Consider the following 11,913-nt stretch of genomic DNA (forward strand, 5'->3'; position numbering starts at 1 on the left):
ACTCGCAATATTAAATGTGGCCTTAAAAACCCATGTGCGAGATTTTCATATTATCTCGCTCACTGCGCTCGGACTATTAGTCTTACGGAAAAAATGAATAGGACCTTTCTGTAGTGAATTCAATGGAGCTAATTTTTGTACTGGGATGCGCTTTCGCTGGAGGTCACGGTTTTCGAGTAATTCAAGAAAAACATACAAGCGCGACATAAAAACGCACCTCCATCTCCACACTCGTCCCTCACCAGTCAGCATTTGTAGTATGTTGTTCGTGGCACTCCCTCCAACCACTTAAAAAAAAATTCCTACTACACGAACTATTCCCGATATTTGACCTTTTTTAGTCTCTGTTGATTGGACTTTTACTTCACTGCTATAGTCGGCTATTCCGTTAACATTATTAATTTAAACGTTCACCGTAGGGTAATGAAAGCGAATTTGTAAACGCTACGCTAAAATCAATTACGTTGAAAAATTTTTCCAAACTTAACCCTTACAAGCACAGTAGTTTCGTAGTCAGAAACCTGACGTATACAACGATGTAATTTTTCATTTTATGCTGTTAAAATTCACAAAACTGTTAGGTAATCTTTACACAAACCTCAATTTTACAGTTTACTAAGTTAGTGACATAATAAGGCTAGTTAGTGAAGGCCTAAAAAGGTAGAATGTGCGAAATAATTCGTGCAGCCGTAAATTTTTGTACAGTGGTAGGGGGGAGTGCCATGAAAAGCAGACTAGAAATCCTCACTCCTCGGCTCTGAGTGTGGGAGTCGGGATACGTTTGAAGGACACTTTTTTATGTTTTTCTCGAATATCTCGAAAACTACGGCCTCTACCGAAAACGTAACCCCGTAAAAAATTTAACTACACTAAATGTCCTGCAAAAAGTTCCTATTCATTTTTTCTATGGGACTAATAGTTCGCATTTAGCGAAGAGGAGGATATGAAAATCTAGGGAGAGGTTTTTAAATGTCAGCATAAAACGACGTCGTTAGGGGCAGCTGAAACAACCTGAAAAGTCACTCAGGGGGGATAATTGTGGAAAATTTTTTATTTATTACTAGTTTCCATTGATATTTCGCAGACTTAATGACCAGCCGTGATAATTACGATACGATATTGCAGCTCCTGTGTTGTCCAGAAGTATGACGCAATGTTCCTTTGGACGTCCATGCACGTCCGAAGGAACATTGCATCCTACTTTGAACAACGCAGGGACTGCAATATTGTATTTGTCGAACGACACCAGGAAGGACTTGCATAAAAATGTCGTTCCTACACGGGAATATACATAACGAATGTACGAGTGCAGGTTGTAGATACATGGCTGATGACATATGAATGTTTTGGTCTGGCCGTGAAGCTCGCTCGTAAACCTTAACGGTAAGGCACCGCTCGCGATAAGAGGCAAATCCGGGTTAAGTCCCAGCCCGCCGCAAATTTTCATTTTCGCTACACTGTATATATTTCGTATACACCTATGGCCAGTCTCACGGCCTTCCTCTGTCGGAAGGTACGTGTTTGTGTGTGTGTGTGTGTGTGTGTGTGTGTGTGTGTGTGTATTGGATGGTAGGTGGGTGGGTGCACACCTTTACTTGTTATCCTCGTGTACTGTAATTTAAATGTGAATTACCTTTCCTCTGTTTCCTTTCCACCTCCAACTCGTTCAGAAAACATTTTTAAGATTTTTCTGTTTAAAATGCAAACAAAATACCAGAGCAATAAAACTGTCAGGTTGTACGGTCAATCCTAATTCGTACTAGCGAACTTCTTAGTTTTATAAATATAAAATAACAAAATTGCAGACTATAGAGAATAAGAAGAAGAATGCTGAAGATTAGATGAGTAGATAGATGAGGAGCAGATGAGAGTTACTGGATCGAATTGAGAAAAAAAGAAATTCATAGCACCACTTTACTAACTGAAGAAATTGATTGGTAGGACACATCCGGAAGCATCAAGGAATTGTCAGTCTGGCAGGGGAGGGAAATGAGGGCGGTAAAATCAGTTGAGGGAGACGAAGGTTTCAATATAAGATGCTGGTTCAAATGTATGTACGTTGTGATAGCTATACAGGGATGAAGAGACTCGCACATGATAGACTAGCATGTAGAGCTGCACAAAACCAGTCTTCGAACTGAAGGCCACAAGAAGAAACGTTAGCTCTACCATGTTGTCTCCTTTTTTTTCGGCCTCATTTTTCGCAGTTGCAAATATACAAGTTGTATGCATTAAACACCATTTTTTGCAATTGTAATGGAAGTCTTATTAAGACCAAACGAGTTTCACATCTTCAGTAGTTGCTGTAACAATATCGTTCTTTTTTTTTCTAACAATTTTGTGTGCTAAAATCGTGAATCGTGAGTAACGATAAAAATTAATACTATTTATTGTAGTAACTAAAAGCATGCGGAGTGTACATGATGTTAGTGTGTTAGTGCACAAAATTGTAAGAAAACATAGTATTGTTACAGCGAGCACTGAAGGCGCTTTAGAATAAAGCGAAACGCACTTTTTTAATGAGACGTTCATTACAGTTGCAGAAGACTGTATCTAACCTAAACCAACATGCTAACTTTAACGTCCCGAAGACTCCGTGACAACTCCACATCATATACTAATGAAGTAGAGGAGGGATGTGCAAAGAAATCAGTGGTGGCTTTGTTGAGGGTGTCATCGCCCAAATAGCCGACAACAAATTAGTGGGACCACAAAAAAAGTGGTACGGTCCCAGGCATTTAATACTGGACTGCTTCCCGCAGTACAGGTAACAAAGGATGACACTGATTCCTTGAATCTTAACGAATAAGTTTGAAGACATGATTCGTACCCTAGAAGAGAAGCTGAGACGAATATTTACTGGATATCACATTTACAAAATGAGCAGCAACTTTTTATTGGCTTAACAATTTACGCTTAGATTATGATGCAATGAAGCAGAAATCCAGGATGTATCAGAAAAGATCATTCGATTTTAAAAAATCGTAACTATTACGTTACTTGAGCTATGTGCGTGAAGAACATACTGTTGGAAAGATTAAACTCTCGAAATTTACATGGTTCCCGCTAAATAGCAACGGTGTGCACCAACTTCCGTTCTAGTAAAAGTAGTGTCGGGACAACAGAAAGCGTTTTGTGTTCTACGATTTGCGCAATGCGATTCAGTAATAACTGTTCAGCGTGACTTTCGCGCTAGGAATTATGTGGATGCTCCTACAGCACGGAGCATTAGATGATGGCATGAACAATTCCGAGAGAGAAGTTGTTTGTGTAAAGGCAAATCGCCGGGCCGTCCCCGAGTGTGTGACACAGACGTCGGATGCATCTGTCATAGTTTCACAAGGAGTCGGCAGAAATCCGTTCGCCGTGCAGTTCGATAACTCAACATGCCCCCAAAGTACGTCTGGCGTGTGTTGCGTCGACGTTTACGCATGAAATCATACAAAATTCTGGTACTGCAAGCTCTTCGCGAAGGTCACAAGCAACAACATGTAGAGTTCTGTAATTTCGTTCTTGGCTAGATGGAGGATGACAGTTTTCTTCCACGCTTGGTTTTTGGTGACGAGGCAACATTCCATTTAAATGGAAATGTTAGAATATGGGGCACAGAACAAGCACATGAAGTTGTACAACATGAGAGGAATTCCCCAAAATTTAATGTAGTTTGTGCAGTTTCACAGGAGAAGGCGTATAGTCCATTTTTCTTTACCGAGAACACTGTTACAGGTAGCACATATCTCGATATGCTTGAGAACTTTCTTTTCCACAGTTGTAGACTGATTCGAACGAGTTCACTTACCAACGGAATGGGAGCCCGCCGCACTGTCGTCTGGAAATGTGAGAATTTTTAAATTAAAGGATTACTGAACGATGGATCTGTTGCACTGGACCAAATGAGTCAGCCTTACATCACGGGCCTCCAGGGTCACCTGACCTGACAGTACCTGATTATTTCTTGTGGAGACTTATAAAAGACTCTGTTTATGTGCCTCCGTTACCAACAACAATGAATGAACTGACACATCACATAACAGCAGTTGTGGAGGCTGTAACTCAAGACATGCTCGCTTCGGTGGGGGAACAATTCGAATACCACATTGACATATGCCGTGCACCCCCAGGGGGGGTATACTGAACACCTACGAAAAGGTATGAATAAAAAAGCTTTTTGAGTTTCCCGTTCACCAAAAAACAAAATTTATTGCCTGTGTTTATTAGTTTAAGAAATACAGACGTGCCAAATCTGATGATTCCTTTTGATACACCCTGTATTATGACTGATCTTTCCGGAAGTGACAATTATTACAAACGAGCCCGTATATTCTGACTGTTAATTCGAAGATCCGTTCATTCTGATCAATTTTTCAGTGTCAGTAAAAATTAATTCAGAACTTCTCAGCTTTCAAACAACGCTGAAGACACAATATGTACTGTTCTAGTAACTCCTTATTTTTAAGTTTAAAGCTTCATCAATAAATAAATCACCAATCACAGAGCTGCGCTGAACGGAATTTCGTATAACAGATCATCACTGCGTCGATCTAAATTAAGTTTGAGAAATTATAGGAAACATAAATCAGGATGACTCGATTTCACTTAAATCAGCCCTTTAGATCTACGGATCCTAAGTGGTACCAACGCGCTATACAACTTACGCTGTAACACTTAATAAAACATAGATAAACAGTAAAAAGAAACGCCAGCCACAGCCTGGATATATCACTTTGAAGATAAAACCACTTCCGCTGTAAATACTTTAAATAATCACCAACGGTTTCGTATCATTTTAGCTGCATTATCAGGTGCGATAAAATAAAGTCAAGATCTGATTAGAAAAGGGAATGGCATGACCGCGTGTTCATAGGCAGCAGTTTTTTTGCTCTATAGTGTACGTAAATGATAGAATAGCATAAACAAACATGTAACGCTACCGTGATCACTTTTTCGATATATGGTGACCTGTTTGCTCACCAGGTACTCCTGGTATCAAAGCAACGTATCACGGGCTCTACGTCGTTTTATGCTATTTTATAACTGACGCCCGATACACAGCGAAACATTGCTGATTATGGACGCTGGATCACCCGATTATCTTTTTTAAATCAGAACGTTGCTTGATTTACTGTAACTGATGACGCAGCTATAATGCTGCGAAACATTCGTGTTTACAAATAAAGTATTTACAGATGAAGAGATTTTATCATCAGAATTATTTCGGAGAAGTTACTGCTAGTTCGTAACTCCATTTAGGAACACTCAATAGCAAACAATACCTTCGTTGTGTACCCCATTGCTCACTTTGCATTATAATTTAGCGAGGCGTTTTTGTTTTGAAAGAACGTGCTCGACTCCTCTTCTTTTGAGACTATCTCGCTCTGCTTCTGCCTCACTTTTTGCTGTAGTTTTCTTGTAGAGAGTTTACACATGATGTGCACCTATGTTTTCTGGATTTAGTATCATCATACTTCTCTTCTATGATTGTCACACCATCCTAAGATATGAGATAAAATTGTGCGTGCCCTTCGTACGGAAACTATAAATTTTGTTGTGTATTTCTTAATTATTTCTGCGTCATGATTATCCATTTTGGTTATTTTTGAGCTAAATTACTGTAACTTACATAATGTGAGGCGTGGAGAAGGCTTACATCACAAGTCATTACGCATAGTGCTCGAATGCTCGAATATCTCTGGAGACAGACTCTTTGAATGTCGATGAACTGAAAAACACACACTTTTAGTTTTCAACAAATTACGTGAACCAGTTACCTGAACGAGAAGTTCAAAGTTCATGGTAAAAGCTATATTATGCTGAGGAATTCTTCATTTTATGGTTATTATCATTGCTTTTGTTTATGTATGTAATGAGATAATAATAACAGTAGGCCTAATTTGAAAATAACGTAAGAGTATATGAGAAAGTGTTATTTCGGAAACGTACTATTCAATCTTCGCGAGATTTCATTTCTTTAATAAAACTTACATTAAATCAGAAAAATGGATGGTTGCAGATTTTGTTTACCATAAGAATGTGTAATTATTACAGTCACGGCGAACAAGCATATGCAAATAATAACGCTAGTGAATACAAACTGAAGAGAAAAGGCACTAGTAGAAAATTAGGCTTTAACCTCCTGTCGACGATGTGATCATTTCATGCAGAAATAGTGCTTAGAGTCAGAAGCATAGTGGAAAAAGGAAAACTAAATGAGAAACTGTGAGCTATCACTGTATTACCGTCATTATTTCCTAACGAACATTATTCTCGTGTACGGAAGGAACATTCCACTTTCCGATAGATATGAGATTCACCTGTTAGTGTAGCTTCACACGTAATGCCACAAATATGCCTACTATAGACTGTTTTTCAGGGTTTAATCGTTGAACTTCTTTCAGCAGACCAGACGTAGATAGCATTGTCAGAAGAGTTAGACGTGCTACATTTCATTTCAAGGGTTTGTAGAAGTTTGCGAGAGATAAGAAGAGGTGGGCAGAGTCGCCACTGCAAGGTGGAGCAAGAGAACCCATTCCACAAAAGGACCGATATCAGGCTTTAACATCACGACGAAATCCAGCGTTGTCTGCACAGCTTACAGTTACCTCAGGAGATGTAGTTTCTCGGGAACATGCTATAAGAGACTTAGAGAAAGTAGGGTGAGGTTTGTTAACGGCTGTAGTTACACTGCTGAGGTACAGCAACACAGAATTGTAGTTGATGAAGACTTCTTAGAAAATGTGCGATAAAGTTTGTCCCCATTACGAAACAGTTTTCTTTCTAGAACTGTATTATTTGAGATATAGTGCCAGCTGACTTTTCAGAAGATTCAGGAAGATAGCTGGGTCTAGTCATATTTAAATAACTACCTCAACACACGCAAAGACCACCTCAGTCTGCACGGTGTGGAATGAAAGTTCAGAAATAGTGCCCGTTTAATTCTTCTGTTAGGTAAGTTAGATAAGTTCCTTTAACAGTATAACTTTGAATTCGGTAAAAGTTGACTAACCCCTACCGCTCGACGTCCAAGCAAGCCCGGCTAAAACTCAGTGTTTATAACTTCGTAGCACCACTTACTTTTTTACGAAGGGGTTCTTTTCAAATGCACTGAGGCAGTCATTGCCTTTTGTCTTTGGCCCGATAGGCATTAAACTTAACAGAAGGCAGACATTTTCTGTTTCACTTGGCGAATGGTGAACATATTGTATTCGGCAAATATGAGACATGTCTCTAAAGAGGAAAAGAGGTGTTGGAGAAGCGAAAAGGGAGTAACTTCAGCAAAACAGGGTATTGTGATTGTATAAAAGAATTGTTCACTTAAATTGAGGTTTAGAACTTCTACGTATTCACAGTGGTAGGGCGACTCTACAAGTTGTAGAGATGTAGAAAAAGCAGACGACATTTATATTTTAAATTACTGTTGCAATTTTAAAGATTACCAAAGCAATCGTTAATTTCTAAATATTGCTACGCTTATTGCATGTCACTGTAGTTATCTCTAATGTAAGATGATGTCTTCTGTCTCAGATATCTGAATTAAATGTCTCACAGTCAGTTTCGTATTTTGTAGGTTCTTTATATTGTTACCGTAGAGCTGTGAAAACTTGAATTTTTCTTCTATTTCGTTTCGCATACGATTCAGTGTAAGTCGAAAGGTCTCGAAAGAAAAGAGCTTCATAAATTTGTCTACATAAAGGTATCTGCAATTTTCACTAAGTAAATGTAACGTTTCACTAGGAGAAATAAAAAAGTAATTTGAGTAAACGTCGAAAAAAGGGCAAAAATTCAAATGTAATTAAGCTCGCTGACAAGATTATAATATGTAATTATTATTATTGTCTTTATTATTGTTGCAAGAGCATGTACAAGAAAGGATTTTCAGTCTTTACGGAACCGTTTACGAGAAGTTTGATAGGGATGAACGTCAGAGGGCGTTTGATTTACACTGTTCTAAACGCTCTAGAAATAGCGTACCAGCATGAAAATTCTATCGTATATACTTTAATTTATATTTTATTATTAACTCCTCTACGACAACTGAAAGTAAAATCTGACTCTTTCTTACTATTCTACTATTTACGTGTGATTCCGTCAAATAAGCCGTAAAATTCAATGAGATGGATTTTGTAAAATGTAATTAACGTTCAGTCATCATATCGACTGATTTCAAGGGCTCTAAAAATTCGAGCTCATGAGCGATATGCATTAATGATGCTACTCCACGAAGTAATTACGGATATTCCAGCCAATAAAGAAATTAGAGGTTCAGATATTTATTTGTTACCGCGAAATGTTACCAGCTCATCTGATAGTAATAATATGCTGGTTACTACAAACTGCTTTTAACATGCCCACTTACTCCTGGAAAGCTGATCAACAAAACCTCCAAAAACAACAGTGCGGAAATCAAAGGAGAAACGTTAATCAGAAATACAAGCGTGTGCACGTATGTGGAAGCTTCTGTTTTCCATTAAGGGATTAATCGATTGGAAAACCAGAAGAATCGGCTACGAGATATACAATTATCACAGTACGGAAATTGAAATTGATTTCCGATTTTGACGCCTGCCGCGAGAGAGATTTCAACTAGCAAGTCAAATCCGCATTGTTGTCACTTGGAGGCGGTTATGTAAAACTTAAAAGTTCGCATTCGATGAGCTTATGGTCTGCAACTTGTTTTTATAGTACATAATTTCAAAAAATGGCTCTGAGCACTATGCGACTTAACTTCTGAGGTCATCAGTCGCCTAGAACTTAGAACTAATTAAACCTAACTAACCTAAGGACATCACACACATCCATGCCCGAGGCAGGATTCGAACCTGCGACCGTAGCAGTCGCTCGGCTCCAGACTGTAGCGCCTAGAACCGCACGGCCACTCCGGCCGGCAGTACAGAGTTTGGCATGATTTCCAGTTTATGAAATACTGTTTGCCTCTTCTTGGTCGGTCTGTGTCTTCAACTAAAAATACTTAATTTTTTAGTCTGTTTTGATGAAAAAATGCTCGACTTACTTTACCGAAAGTAGTTCCATTGTGATTTCCACATTATTATTGAGTTTTTAACTCAGTATAATATACATAACATATCTTTCTGTTTTATAACATGGCATGCCACCATACTCTTGATGGCATGCTAATTTCTAAGTCCATTGTTTTATAGTTCTTGAATAAACAGAAAAATTAGTGAAGGATTTCGGCATAGGACTACTAAGACACAGATTAAAATCAATGCATTTTATTGTACTCCGCGTGATTCTCAGAATAACAGCCCATTCATAATGACGAAATTTAGCTGGAACTAGATTACGTAAAAAAAAGTGATTTGCATCAGAGCGGATCCTAGAATTGCACAAAGAGTAAAATAACAAAAAAAAGTCGGGAGAATTTCAATGTAATGAACGCAAGTGTATGCGTGTATGCTCATTTCACAGTGCTGTCAGTCGACGAAGTTTGTTGGAAAAGCAGCACGCAGAAACGAGACACAAAGGTGGTGTACCACCGGAAATTGAAGGCGGATAGCTGCTTTTGACGTCAGTAAAGCGCGCGACGTGAAATGCGCGTTGCCGCCCGCTACTGTAAATCCGCTGCCGGCTTGACAGTAGCGCACAACCTTCCAATTCCGTAACCCGATTAGGCGTGTACATCCGTTGTTCTCCGCTAATAAAAGGTAAGAGCTATTTGGTTTGGATTGTGCCTGTCAATTCTGCGGAGGCAGCCACAACGACACTCCAATAATCCTTTAAAAAAAAAAAAAAAACGTCGGCTGTGCCGAGACAAAAAAGATACAAACTAATCAACTCTCATTCCCTGTTTTCAATAACGACAAAGACACGAGGATACGGGTAGGCGGTCAACCTGAAATAACGACCGTAGGTTTTGTACTGCGGCGATTTTATAAAACCACGAATGATGTCCATGGCTATGTCATTTAGTTACTGGTGAACTCCTGCAGATCTTGTTAATGAATTATTATCCTGCATCAAAGGACACACTGACCTCGAACTTCCTCGCAAACTGAAATTGTCTGCCGAACTGGGGATCGAACCCAGAACATTTTCCTTTCGCGGGCAAATGCTCTACCGAATAATAACTATCGAAGACTGGATACCTCAATCGTCAGAGAATTTTCCTGAGAAAGGTGAAGGTCCTGGTACCGATTTCTGGTCTGCCATACAGTTTTAATCTGCCTTGAAGTGTTTGTAGTTTTCATTAAGCAAAATTAGGCGAAGATTATTAATAATTCACATGATAAAATGGTTATGAATACTATTATTCTTTTATTGGAGTGGTCCACACTAAATACAAATATTCAGAATGGCCATCGCTAGATCGATTAAACTATCATTTTACTTTGGATTCTTTACTACTGCACAGTTTCAGCTCTGTAGCCATCCTCAAGTGTCTGAAAAACATACGAGATGCAACATAGTTGAATTGCTCTAAAAAATAAAAACAGAAACGGGAACTTAGAGCAACCCGTCAAAAGGTAATATTTCGCTTACAGTCGAAACATTCGTGTAGTCACACTCATAAAATCGCAACACCAAGAAATAATTAATATAGAGTAATAAAACTGAGGAATACATTTGTCTACGTAACATATTTAAGTGATCAACATTGCAGGATCACAGGTTAATGTGAGAGGGAGATACACCAAAGAATATGTGAAATATTGGTACGTTAATAACCGGTGTAGCCGCCAGAATGTTGAATTCAAGCATGCAAACGTGCATCCATTGTGTTGCACGGGTGCTGGATGTCAGTTTGTGGGATGGAGTTCAGGGCCGGTTAATTCTGGTTGTAGAGGACGCTGGAGTTGTCGTCCGATGACGTCCCATATGTACTCTATTGGAGACAAATCTGGTGATCGAGCGGGTCCAGGCAACATATCAACATTCTGTATAGAATTTTGGATTACAACAGCGGTATGTGGACGAGCGTTATCTTATTGGAAAACACTCCCTGGAATGCTGTTCGTGAATGGCAGCACCACAAGTCGAATCACCAGACTGACGTACAGATTTGAGTCTGGGTGAGTGGGACAACAGGAGATTGCTCCTGCTGTCATACGAAATCGCTCCGCAGACCATAGCTCCAGGTGTAGGTCCAGTGTGTCTAGGCCAAAGGGAGGTTGGCTGCAGGCCCTCAAATGGCCTCCTTCTGACCAACATGCGGCCGTCACTGTCACCGAGGCAGAACTAGTTTCCATCAGAAAACACAACAGGTCTCCAGCCTGCCATCTAATGAGCTCTCACTTGACACCACTGAAATCGCAAATGGCGGTGGTTTGGCGTCAGCGGAATGCGCGTTACAGGGCATCTGGCTCGGTGATGTCCTTAAAGTAACCTATTTGTAACAGTTCATTGAGTCACTGTGGTGCCAACTGCTCCTCAAATTGCTGCTGCAGACATAGTAAGATGCGCAAATGAGATACGCCGAACACGATGGTCTTCCCTCTCGGTAGTACCACGTCACCGTTCAGAACCCGGTCTTCTTGCGACCTACATTCTCGTGATCACCTTCGAGAGCAATCAAGTGCAGTGCCTACATTCCTGGCAAATGTTTCTGGAATATCGCAGAAGGAACATCTAACTTCTAGTAACTCTATTACACGACCCCATTCAGACTCAGTGAGGGGTTGATAATGGTTTGTTTGTCACCTTAAAAACGCTCTTGACTAACAACAAATCACCACGTCCAAACTCAAAGGTAACTGACGCTCACGACCATTACAGCGTGAATTGAAAGCAATCCTGATTTACACTTGATAGAGGCGATACTAGCGTCACTCTAAAGCAACGGGCGCGTAATTTGAATAGACATCATTTTTCAGATGTGGAAACACACCTACTATCTTTCATTTACGTGGAACAGCTCCTTCTTGGAGTTGCGATTTTTTTCCTTCAGTGTATAATCAA

Source organism: Schistocerca cancellata, chromosome 4, assembly GCF_023864275.1.
Source record: "Schistocerca cancellata isolate TAMUIC-IGC-003103 chromosome 4, iqSchCanc2.1, whole genome shotgun sequence".
In the NCBI taxonomy this organism is placed as follows: domain Eukaryota; kingdom Metazoa; phylum Arthropoda; class Insecta; order Orthoptera; family Acrididae; genus Schistocerca; species Schistocerca cancellata.